Genomic DNA, 13509 nt, shown 5'->3' with positions numbered 1-13509 from the left:
TCTGAAGAATGTCTTATCCCCCTTTTTCATAGACTGAGCTAGTTTTTCTTCTGCCTGCGCTTTAGAAGTTCTTATAACTTGCTTGGCCTCTTTCTGCCTAATCTTGTAGATTTCCTTATCTTCATTGCTCTGGGTTTTTTTATAATTACAAAATGCTAGCTTTTTTTTTTTAATGATTTGGGCCACTTCTGCTGAGTACCACAGTGGTCTCTTCCTTTTTTTGCTTTTACTGACAAGTCTAATGCAATTTTCTGTTGCCTTCAATAATGCACCTTTTAAGTAGTCCCATTTCTCCTGGACTCCATGTAATCCGTTCCAGTCTGATAAGGACTCATTTATGACTAATTTCATTTTTGAAAAGTCTGTTTTTCTAAAATCTAAAACTTTTGTTTTTGTGTGGTGTGACTCTTTCACAGTTCTTATAATAAACCACACTGACTGGTGATCACTAGATCCCAAGGTTTCGCCTACAATGACATCATATACCGAATCCCCATTTGTGAATACCAAATCCAAAATGGCCTCCCTCCGGGTTGGCTCCTCAACCACTTGTTGCAGAGACAACCCCAGTAGGGAATTTAGAATATCTGTACTCCTGGTAGAACTTGCTATTTTGGTTTTCCAGTTTATATCTGGAAGATTGAAATCTCCCATAATGATAACTTCTCCTTTCATTGTCATTTTAGCTATTTCTTCAACTAGTAGATGATCTAGTTCTTTAACTTGACCAGGTGGTCTATATATCACACCTACACGAGTTACTGCATAATTAGAAAACTGCAACGTAACCCAAACTGACTCTATGTTGGCCTCACCAACTTGTATTAGGTTAGATTTAATGCTATCTTTCACATACAGGGCCACTCCTCCTCCTTTCTTGCCTTCTCTGTCTCTTCTGTATAAAGAGTACCCTGGTATGGTTATGTCCCAGTCATTTCTTTCATTAAACCATGTCTCCGTAACAGCCACTAAATCTACATTCTCAGATGCCATTATTGACCCAAGTTCATTCATCTAAATCGACATCAAGTCTAAATCAATTGGAAACCAAACTATGGCTCTTTGATTTTTGCAGAATCAATTGTTCTGAATGATTCGCACAATTATCAGATTATAATACCGAAATGTGAATGTGTAAGGGCTTTGAGTGTCTTCAATCTAAGGATGAACAAGCAATATTCCAACAAGGCTGAACCATCATTTGTGTGATCCTCATGCTCTAAAATGATCTACTGTAAGAACAAACACACGTGGTCAGCGTACCATTTTCTATATTGATTCTTCTTTTGTAACCAGGATACATTGTTTTAGTTACAAGAAAATAATTTTATTCAACATAGCCCCCAGAACAATACAGAACTTAAAAACCAAAAAAAACAAAAAACAAATGCAATATGCAAACAACAAAAATTAAACAACGTACAGTGCTGACAGCTTAAGGCACTTCTGTCAGTAATAACTTGCAATATTTTTCTGGATTTAATAAAGGCAACATTTGCGTTATCAGGCCTATAACCCATGACATAAAAAAAAAATCAATCCAAAGCTAAATTAAATTATTCTTTGGAAACTATGCTGTAAAATTTTACAGGTAGACAGACACTGTTCATTACCTTGTTACTCCTAATAAGTGAACAGATCTGTGAACTGTGATGAATCTGTGATGAATGTTGATCAGTCAGTGAATCCTAATGGATTACATGCAGTACATCACTGATTGTTCAAGACCTTAGATCCGTTCACTTATCCCTACATTAGTTTCCTGTATTATATTTGACATATTCAAACACATACTGTTTTTCACCTTTAATTGTAACCCACTGTCAGTGACATGAAAAGCTGTCCCCTCCCAAGACTTAAGGCCCATACACACGATTATTAACCACTTTACCACCGGAGGATTTTGCTGTCTTACGTCCAGGCCACTTTTTGCGATTCGGCACTGTGCGACTTTAACTGACAATTGCACGGTCGTGCGACGCCGTACCCTAACAAAATTTGCGTCCTTTTTTTCCCACAAACAGAGCTTTCTTTTGGTGGTATTTGATCACCGGTGCAATTTTTATTTTTTGCGCTATAAACAAAAAAAGAGCGTTTATTTTGAAAAAATAACAATATTTGTAACATTTTTTATATGAAATTCCCCCCAAAAAAATGTAAAAATCAAAATTTTTTTACATTTTTGGCCAATTTGTTTTCTGCTACCTATGTTTGGTAAAAAAAAATCACAATAAGCGTATTTTGATTGGTTTGCGCAAAAGTTATTGCGTTTACTAACTAAGGGAAAGATTTCTGTCATTTTTGGTGTTTTTTTTTTTAACGAGTAATGGCGGCGATCTGCGATTTTTTTTTTTTTTGCGGGACTGCGACATTACGGCGGACAGATCGGACCCTTGACTGACACTTTTGGTGGTATCAGTGATATTACTACAGTAAATCAGTGCTATAAATATGCACTGTTACTGTAAAAATGACACTGGCAGTGAAGGGGTTAATTTTATTGGAGAGGGAGGGGTTAATGTATGCCTGGTGCTTACTGACGTGTGGGGGGGGGGGGAGGTGACTGAGTGAGTCAGGGACAGATCGGATGTTATGCTGAACACTGCGATCTGTCACTCTCTGTCACTTAGGAGATCCGCCTGCTCTGTTTACACAGGCGCGCGGATCTCCAAACTAGATTCCACCGACGATCGGGGAAGAGCAGCGGCGATCGCCGCCGCTCCTCCCCTGGCCCGACTCCCGCTGTGAATGAAAACAGCGGAGCGCCGCCTACAGGGGGAGGAGTCCAGCGACATAGGTCTTACGTCGCTGGACGGAATCGTGCCACTTTGCCGCAGTACGGTCAACGTGACCAGTCGGCAAGTGGTTAAATCAGAGGAAGAATACCGCTTTTGGAGCAATTATATGATAGTCTGATCGATTAGTCACAAGTCTGATCGCTAATACACAGCTTTCGAGAGCTGATCACAACATTTTGTCTAAAATGATCTAAAGGGACAAACACGGAAATGTTTCTCGTACGATTATATGATTTTTGTTTAATCAGTACAGTTTTCGGCCAAAAATACAATAGTAATACAATACATCACATCACTTCTGATTTTTTTTTTGTTGTACGAGAATTTTCATAACTGTAGTAACATCTTCATTTCTGATATAGAGACTAGCATGCAAAAAAAAAAAAAAAAAAGTGACGATCATTTGGCTGATAATCTTATTGTGTGTACCAGGCTTTTGGAGAACACGACAAATGAATTTAATACATTGTAAACAAGTTTGCGATGGGGATTAAGTGATATCTCAAAGCGCAGCAGTTAATAACAGACACAGTGCAGGTGAGGATAAATATGGATAATTATACTGCATTTGTCTCCAAGGAGCTCACAGCAACATCTGGCATCACTTTCTTTTTAATGCCAATGATCTTATTGTAATTCCAAATCACAGAATAAAATGCTACACTAAAATATATGCATTTTTGGGAGAATAAAATATTTTAATACAAATAATAAATAATATTAATTTTATTTTAGATATCCTAATTGACAGATTAGCAAGTATTAATGTCTATTAAATTTCCTTTGGCCTTTATTTAAAAATATTGTATAAGGTAATGGTGTACAATAGCCTGTATTGCAACCAAAGATGTAAGTGGTTTCTATGGATTACTGCATATCTTTGTTGTTACTTCCGTTTTTATTACGTATAGGGCTTATTTTACAAGGAGTGATGGTAGTAAGCAACGTATCCTTTCCTCATAACAACCAATCAGATTTAATTTATCTAAAGTCAGATAAATGTAATCATACATTTTGAGTTGCGAAACATTGGTTACTATGCTTTGTTCTTGGTCTTATTCTAATGTTCTAACCTTAAATGGGCTTCAGGTGGACATTATTTACCTGGATACAAAATTTTGAGAATTATTTGGGGCTGTTTGTGACATCACTGCAGGTGATAAAAGATTTAAATATCTTCCTAGTCGTTATTTCTTGGGAGTTACCTGTGTATCTATGGCCACTCTTATCCAGTAATGTAATGTAAAGAGAAATTATAACGAGTAGTAGCCCGCAGAAACCAGAAAATCTGATTTTTACTTTACTTTAGTCACAAAGAGTTGATTTGTGAATGGTTACACAGTTGATTTTTGGAATCGATTTTTATGGAATAAGCTCATTGATGCCAAACACTGCCAGTTCATACGGAAAATCCCACACTGCAGAAATTACAATTCAACACCTGTTCCTTTATTTATTTGTCACAATGCAAAATTGTTCTCTCAGTATCATATGAAACAAGAAGAGAAACACACGTACACTGAAATAAATCAACAGCACGTTCGAAGAAGCAACAGCACATATTTATAAAGCATTGAATTTGACTATTACAAAGCATTCACTGCAGGAGAATCTTTCAGAATTTTAATGACAGTAGTTGATTCACCATTAGTTAATCTTTGATGAAATAGTGAAAATCACTGCTTTATAAATCTGCCCTTTGTACAAGGAAAAAGCTATTATAATACTGAAAATCCACAGTCTTGTTGTATTACACAAGCCCCAATGAGAGGTGAGCCTACAATACAATAAGCAAAAACAAAAATGTAATTCTAAGCAAGTGAACCACTAACCACTGACTAAAGCCAGCAAAAGAGAAAACATATGGTCATGAGTAACATAATACCTAGTTATTGTTTTACTAGTTAGTTCCACTTCTCTTTGTTTAGAAGATGAAATAGGGAATTACATTTACAAAGTCGTCATTTTCCTTTAGTATAATTGAAAAAATAGGGATTTAATAGCTGTTTCGTTATGTGATGTGCAGGACTGTCTGAAATAGAATAAAAATGTGTTTCTTACCGGTTTTTGGTCTTGGATATATGGAGTCTGACCTGCGTGCTGCTAATCTGTGAGAACAAACAGTCAGGTAGAGTATTTGTCATCTGCTTCCTGCTTTTGCAGAATGAGATGCTAAGATTAGCGTATAAAAACACAAGGGATTTATGAAGCCCGCTCACTGGCTCCTTCTCTCCATCAAATCACCTATCGGCAAACCCTCGCCCTGCTGATGGACCTGTAACAATTGCCTACCAGGTTCATTTCTTTCACAACCTGTTCAGAGTAGAATTTCCTTTTTAACATTTCCCTTCTAAGAAATTCTACTTTAGCTCTGAGAAATATAAAGAGATGTTAATGAAACATTTAAAAATTCTCAAAGTGTAAGTAGCAACCAGGCTACAAGGACATCTATCATAGTTTTTAAAGTGCATGCATACCCAAATAATGGACTTCTCTTATTCACTCCATTTTATTCTGGTAAATTAACCATTGAAAGCATTTTGTTTTATCTGTTTGATAAGTTTAAAAAAAAAATACCTGTTGAGTAAACCTGAAATTTAAAGCTGTCCTGTTCAGTCTCCCTGTGTTATCTCAAGGAGTCTGACCAGTCCTCCCAGGTCTTTTCTTGGACTAAAAAACAACCCCCTATGATGTGCAGCTGAGGAGAGGGGAGAGATTTTGTAGTTTAGGAAACGACAACTGGGCAGGGGTAAGACAATTTCTTGTAATTTCATTCCAGCATCATGCAATCTGAAACACTTGGAATGAAGGGGGAATATTTATTAAAAAAGTGTACACTACTCCAACCGTTTAAAGGAAAATAAACAGTAATAATTGCTCAACAAATAGGTAAAATAATGGCAATTAAGATATATGATTGGTGACCAGGGGAGGACTGGCAGCCTTGGGCCTGGGGGGCAAGTCCAGTCAAGTGGCCCATTTAACCACCGAGCTCACCATCTATGCCCACCTGGTTTATAACTGATATTGATGTTATAAAGCAAGACAAATATGATACAATGTGGTAACATAATTTAATGTTAATAGCAACAAAGGAGGTTTAACAAAAATAATGCATCAATGCAGCCTCACCAGTGCCCATCAGTCCAGCCTCATCAGTGCCCATTAATGCAGCCTCACCAGTGCGCATCAGTCCAGCCTCATCAGTGCCCATTAATGCAGCCTCACCAATGCCCATCAGTCCAGCCTCATCAGTGCTCATTAATGCAGCCTCACCTGTGCCCATCAAGGCATCCTGATCATTGCCCATCAATGCAACCTGACCAGTGCCCATTAATGCAACCTGACCAGTGCCCATTAATGCAGCCTGATCAGTGCCCATCAATGCAACCTGACCAGTGCCCATCAATTCAGCCTCACCAGTGCCCATCAATGCAACCTCACCAGTGTCCATCAATGCAGCCTCTCCAGTGCCCATAAATGCAGCCTCACCAGTGCAGCCTTATCAGTTCCCATCAATGCAGCCTGATCAGTGCCCATCAATGCAGCCTCACCATTACCCATCAATGCAACCCGATCAGTGCCTATCAATGCAACCTGATCAGTGTCCATCAGCTCAGCCTCATCAGTGAAAGAAGATTATTGGTGAACCCAACAAAAACTGCGCAAAATGAATGTGATGTATAAATAAATAAACACTACTCATATCCATAAATGTGTTTAAGGTGAAATTGCTTCCACTCTGCGAGCTGCAAAATCAACGTGAATAACGTGACAAATGAAAAAGTGAAAAAATGTGGCGCTCAACAGTTTGATAAAACACAAAATAAATTATTCCAATGTGAAAACGTTCGTGCAAAAAAACAGTCTCTAGTGTCCAAAAAAAAAAATGGGTAAAGCAAACAGCCAATGATGGAAACACAGACTTGATAGGAGTGAATCTCAAAAAAGCCTCCACCTCCACACGATCACCCAGTGAAATGTATAGGTACCGCTTACCAGAACCACTGGACCCCTTAGTTATAGGGGGTCAAACATGCTTATTGATCCACATCAGATCCGACCTTGCACATCCCCCTCTCACATAGGCGACAGTGTGTAGCCAAATCGATGGAGTATTAAAGAACCAAGTCATAGATGGAGAGAAATGACAAACAGGCTCTCATGGTGCAGTATTACTCATCAAAGGATCATTTTCAGTTTGCTGGGGATAGGAGACGCCACTCCACACCTGCGTTCCTTAGACCCGGAAGTTTACGGTCTCACGTTCCCAATCTAAGGGTCTAAGGAACGCAGGCATGGAGCGGCGTCTCCTATCTCGCCTGTGTGAGAGGGGGATGTGCAAGGTCGGATCTGATATGGATCAATAAGCGTGTTTGACCCCCTATAACTAAGGGGTCCAGTGGTTCTGGTAAGCGGTACCTATACATTTCACTGGGTGATCGTGTGGAGGTGGAGGCTTTTTTGAGATTCACTCCTATCAAGTCTGTGTTTCCATCATTGGCTGTTTGCTTAACCCTTTTTTTTTTTTTTGGACACTAGAAACTGTTTTTTTGCACGAATGTTTGCACATTGGAATAATTTATTTTGTGTTTTATCAAGCTGTTGAGCGCCACATTTTTTCACTTTTTCAGCCTCATCAGTGTCCACCAGTGCAGCCTCATCAGTTTCCATCAATGCAGCCTCATCAGTCCCCATCAACGCAGCACCACCAGTGTCCATCAGTGCAGCCTCATCAGTGCTCATCAATGCAGCCTGATCATTGCCCATCAATGCAGCCTCACCAGTGCATTCAAGCTCAGCCTTATCAGTGCAGCTTGATCAGTGCCACCTATCAGTGTCCATCAGTGCCACCTACTAGTGCTGCATATCAATCCAGCATACTCATTGCTCCTGATCAGTGCTTACCATTGCCGCCACATTCTCTGCCCTGCTGACCACGTCCTATGTCCCACTGACCCCCATCCTCTGCCCTCATGTCCCAGGATCTGATAAGGAAGCTGCAGCCATTCATTGTGAACAGCTGTGGCTTCCTCATCAGACCCTGAGACAAGAACAGTATACTGTGGCTGGGGTGGGATACATTTAGATGGGGGGTGCCGATTTAAATCTTGCCTAGGGTAGCACAAAAATAAAATACACCACTGGACACTGATGCATAGTGACTAGTGGCAGTCATTAACCCCTTTGTGCTGCATTAGTTGTACCAGTGTCAGTGTTTATTAACCATTTCATGCTGCACAATACAGGGGTTAATTAACACTGACACTGGTGCCACTGTCACTAATGCAGCACAAAGGGGTTAATTAACTGCCACTGGTCACTAATGCATCAGTGGCCAGTGGCTGTACATTAACCCCCTCCATGCTGCATTTTACAAACAGCATTGTAAATTAACCCCTCCCCTCAATGAGTTAAACACTTCAGCCAGTTCACACAAGGTGTATTATCAGCCTCTGAAACTCACTTGCACAAGGCTTCACTGCCTGGGCTGGCTCCTTGCAGTTCTTAACAGAAGCAATCTCCTCCGTCCTTTCTTCCCGCCTCCTGGCCTCTGGATGACATCACGCTCGGCCGGGACTAGGAAGCCCCTGTCGGGTGGAGATCACTCCGCCTGACAGGGAAGTGATTGGACTCACCAGTCAAAAAGGCCACTTGCTCCGCACCGCTTCCACCCCTGCAGACAGGCATGACACCCGCCAGCCGCCGCTACATTGTATTACAGTATACTTGCAGAGCTGCAGCAGAGCAGTGAAGCTCCGACCGCAAGTATAACACAATGTAGCGGCGGGTGTCATGCCTGTCTGCAGGGGTGGAAGCGGTGCGGAGCAAGTGGCCTTTTTAGGAAGCATCAGAGCAGCCTGGAGGGCAATTGCCTCCCTGCCCCCCGGCCCAGTCCGCCCCTGTTGGTGACAAAGAAGTGAAATCGAGAGTAGTCACTAAACACTATGCTAGAGGTAATCGTACCTAAAGGAAGTAGAACAATAATAACAGATTGGTAGTCTATATTAAACACCTGTCCCTGCTGGTTAGCATGTGTCATGGACATACAATAGTGTCTGGCAGCTTACCTTCTCCTCCATATCTCCATTAGAGGCCTGACTCTCCTTCTGGCTGCCTTTTATCATCTCTCCTCCCTGTATGGCTCCACCCCAGGCCATTCCAGGAAGTCTATATTAACCAGTGCACTGCAGGTCTGCTTTGCGTTTCAACAGTGTTTGTTAGCTTGTGTTCCTGTCTGCCGTGTGCTACATCTACCTTTCTGTGTACCGACTTTGGCTCATCTCTGACTACTCTTGTTTGTCTGTGATTCTGACCTTTGGCCTGTCCTTTGGTTACCCTTGTCTGCCTGTTGCCCGACCTTGGCTTACCCATCACCATCCCTTGTATCCTGAGTGGCTGCTTCCCCTCTATCCCTACGGAGCGTGACCCGGGGGACCCCAGGGGCCACGACCTGGGTCCAGTTGCAGCGAAGTCCATCCTCACCAGTAGAGGCTCTGGTGAACACCTGCTGGGCCTTAGACTCCGTGCCCTGGGGAATCTTGGACTTACGTGTCCTGTCCATCCGCAGCAGTCAGCTATTGGGTTCACTACCTTGCAGTGCACCCCTGTCTCCAACAGGGTGCAGTTGTCACCTGGCCACAGGTGACCTGACCGCATGTTGGGGGCCCAAATCTGATGTTGGAACGCTTAGGATAAACAACTGGGCAGCAGCTCATTCAGTGACAGTAACAATCTCAGGTATAAATTTAATAAAATTTATATAAAAAAAAAATCCCAGGTACCAGGGAGTATCCTCTCTCCATCTCAGCTGCAGAGGTAAGCGTCTTGCCAGAAACCAGATGCACACTCTATCTTCCTTAATGTCCTTGCATCTCCCTGAGCCCAGGAACAAGCCACCTCCTTTTCCTTTCCCAAGAACTTCAATGACTGTGGGATCTGTAGTTCCTTAGCTCTAGAACTACCTCCCCCACAATCCTCAGTACCTCCCCCACAATCCTCAGTTCCTCCCAGCATTTACAGCAGTCCACATCCCCTACCTCTTAGTGGTGGGTGGTCTTCACAGGCTACACAAAGCCCTGAAAAAAGTCTCCAGTAACAGCTGTGCCTATCCCTCTGTAAACATGGGCAAGGACAGCAGTAGAAACAATAAAATTGAAAGCCGGATCCAAGCAGCCGCTCCTCTCTTCCAGTGCTGCAGACCGGGTTACATCAGTATTTGCATAATAGAGCATCTTGTTTCATGGTTCTCAGAATACACTAAAAGGTAACCAAGACTCAAGGGGGTTGATTTATTGAAACTGGAGAGAGCAAAATCTAGTGCAGCTGTGCATGGTAGCCAATCAGCTTCTAATTTCAGCTTGTTCAATTAAGCTTTGACAAAAAAACTTGAAAGCTGATTGGTTTCTATGCAGAGCTGCACCAGATTTTGCATTCTCCAGTTTTAGTACGGTAAATCAACCCCTCTGTGCCACCACAGATTTCTTCTCACATGCTATCCCGGTGAAGTAGAACGTGAGAAGAAATATTCAAAAGCAAGGAAAAATAACCTCTTAGACACTTGTTACCAAAACAGGTGTTCCCATTGGAAGATGCCCTTGCCTCCTGTTCCAGTGATAACCATAGGGCCAACTTTACATATGTGTGAATTGGATGCGGCTGTCCCCACATCCAATTCGCATGACATGTGAGTATGACTGACTCTCAATGGATCTGGTTCACACAGGTCCGGGGAAGCTGTGGTCTCCATTCCAAAAGGGTCCTATGGGTGCCAATGGCTTGGCCTGTTTTTGGCTCTGCTCATTGGTCTATTAGACTCCTGCCTGTTTCTTTGACTGTCTATTTGCCAGATGCTCCTGCTTCAGCTTTCTGCTTCACCTGGCTTCCATGTGCACTCCACTGTATTACTTGGTCTCCTGTCCACTCATTGACAGTTCCCAGTGAAGTAAATCTGAGGGCCATATTCTTATATCTGCCAATTTTAACCCCCTGCAGGTGTAAAAGTAAGAATAAACAGCCTATTCCTCCAAGCAACCCAAATATACAGCAAGTATCATGGAGGATTCAACAATATCTATGGCAAATATGTACTTGGTTGCCTTCATTTTTCATTTAGAGTAGTTAATGTGTTTTTAGAATGCTGTACGAGGAGTGCTTTTTAGGCTTTCATTGCATGCACCAATTAGCTCTGATTACAGTGACCTGAGACTAAGATTGCAGCTTCTAGGATACTGTTAACCTTTAAAACTATGTTCCTATAAATGTACACCTTCAATGCTTTCTTGGCTGCATAAATTTTGGAGAATTCTAGTAATTTTTCAGAATTCAAAATACAAAAAGTGAATGTGGAGATTTAGGTTTGCCGCGCTTGGTATGGTATGGAATTTTTAAAAGTTATTTATTGCATTGGTACATGTCTTCCATCGCAGCGACCAGCTCCCCATGCCTTTACTAAGTATTTAAGTACTATTAGCCATAAAATGTCTAGAACTTGGCACTTGGTTATTTAATCACCTCTGGGTTTTTTATTTCTTACAAAAAAAAAAAAGAAAAAAGACAAAAAATTTAGAAAAAAAAAGTTTTTCTTATTTTCTGTGAGTATATTTTGAAAATAAATAATTTTACTCCTTCACTGATGTGCACTGATGAGGCGGCACTAATGGGCACTGATGAGGTGGCACTTATGGGCACTGATGAAGTGGCACTGATGAGGCGGCACTGATCTACTAATTTTAGATTGTAAGCTCTAACGAGCAGGGCCCTCTGATTCCTTTTGTTCCAAATTGTAGTGTAACTGTAATGTCTGCCCTCATTTTGTTAAGCGCTGCGCAAACTGTTGGCGCTATATAAATCCTGTATAATAATAATAATAATAATATGCCACACTGATAGGTGGCACTGATAGGCGGCACTGAGAGTTGGCACTGATGGTCACTGAGAGGTTGCACTGATGGGCACTGAGAGGCGGCACTGACGGACGGCACTGATGGGCACTGACAGGTGGCACTGATGGACACTGATGGGTGGCACTGATGAGCACGGATGGGCGGCATTGATGGACACTGATGGGCAGCACCATCAGTGCCCACAATTAGTGCCCATAGTGCTGCCAGTCAGTGCCCATCAGTGTCTAGATGAGCAGGCACTGATGGGCACTGACTGGCAGCACTATGGGCACTGATTGTGGGCACTCATGGTGGGCAGTAATTGGCACTTTATTTACATTTTGATGATCTGTGTCCTGATTAATTGTACATGTCTCCCCTATGAGGAGGAGCCGCTGATCAGTGCCCCTCGCCTCACACTCTGACAGTGCGAGGTGAGGAGAGCTGAATAATGGCACTTCCTCATTTACATGTGACCGGATGTGATTAAACACAGCCGAGGGGCCGCACGAGAGAGGCTGTTCTGGTGCGCCGTCATATGACAATAGCTGCACCGCTCCGCCGTCATTTGACAGTGGGAGAGTAGCAAGTGGTTAAGCTTATGATCTACCAGAACACCCAGATCCTTCTCCGCTATGGTTTCCCCCAGTTCTACCCCCCCCCCCCCCAGTATGTATGATGCATGCATATTCTTAGCCCCCCAAGTGCATAACTTTACATTTATCAACATTAAACCTTATTGGCCACATAGTTGCCCAATGAAACAGTGCATTGAGGTCAGCTTGTAAGTTGGAGACCTCCTGTAAAGAAGTTATGGAATGGCAGGAAGGAGTCAAACTGAATATGTTAACCATACCTTTTAAGAATAATACCATTAAATTAGGAAGTAAATAAAACAGGAAATGTAAATATTTTAACCAAGAAATAAAGGCACTCAGACAAAATTGTTTGAATAAATAAAGGGCGCGGCTGTTAAGGCCCCGTTCACACAGGGGCGATCCGACTTCCAGGGGCGACCTCCGAGGTCGCGGTGCGAGCAGCGCGCCGCGACCTCGGAGCGGCCAGCACGGACTTCATAACATTGAAGTCTATGACGGTCGCTCCGGGTCGCCCCAAAGAAGCTCCGGACCCTTTTTCTAAGTCGGAGCGACTTGTGTCGCTCCTATTAGAACGGGTCCGCAGCTTCCCTATGGAAGGCGACCTACGGCGACCTGTGAGGCGACCAGGTCCCCTCACAGGTCGCCCCAGTGTGAACGGGGACTTATTAACTGGTAAAAGAAACATAAATAAGTCATCAAATATATTATTAAACATCACACCAACAACCTAGTCATGAACAACTCCGGTTGTACCATCAAAATATAACCACAAAAATAAACCATCCTTTAACACTTTACAAACCGTCCCCCTCTGCAAAGCAGAGGTGACCCAACCAGTTAATATTGTAGCCGCGACAAACCAAAGGGGAGGGAGGGAGGGGAACGCTGGTAAGAGATTCTTGAAGAGATTGAACCCTAGGATAACGGAACCCTGTTTAAATAAGCCTAAAGCTGAGGTACTGGTGGGCTCATAGGTGGGAAAGGAAAGGCGGGAAGGGGCCTCATTCGCTGTAAAACTAGGGCAGATTAGGAGCTACCTAGCTACCTAGCCTAAACTGCCCAGCTACATGAAAGGCGGGATCCTCAGAGCGGGAAGGGGGCTAGGAGAGCTGAGAGGAGTCAAAAAGGTCACTCTCTCATATAAGTTTAAACACAAAATGGCTGAATTGAGTCTAAAATTCCCTAATTAAACTTAGCTAACAAAATGGCAGTAAAGCTAACTGATTC

At 42.5% G+C, this 13509-nt stretch overlaps 1 protein-coding gene across 1 annotated transcript in view; it reads right to left on the bottom strand.

Annotated features, from left to right (window-relative positions):
* The window catches only part of LOC309560009 (A-kinase anchor protein 17B-like), a 34950-nt gene extending 29998 nt beyond the window's left edge, over positions 1 to 4952 (bottom strand). Inside the window, exon 1 of the mRNA XM_082263500.1 lies at positions 4860 to 4952. The gene's annotated coding sequence lies outside the window, so the exon portion shown is untranslated. The remainder of the gene's footprint in view (positions 1 to 4859) is intronic.
* Positions 4953 to 13509: the final 8557 nt, after the last annotated feature.

Source organism: Pelophylax lessonae (assembly GCF_965119305.1).
Source record: "Pelophylax lessonae genome assembly, chromosome: 7".
In the NCBI taxonomy this organism is placed as follows: domain Eukaryota; kingdom Metazoa; phylum Chordata; class Amphibia; order Anura; family Ranidae; genus Pelophylax; species Pelophylax lessonae.
The sequence above is the reverse complement of the archived record's forward strand: the minus strand, read 5'-3'. Positions and strand labels throughout refer to the sequence as shown.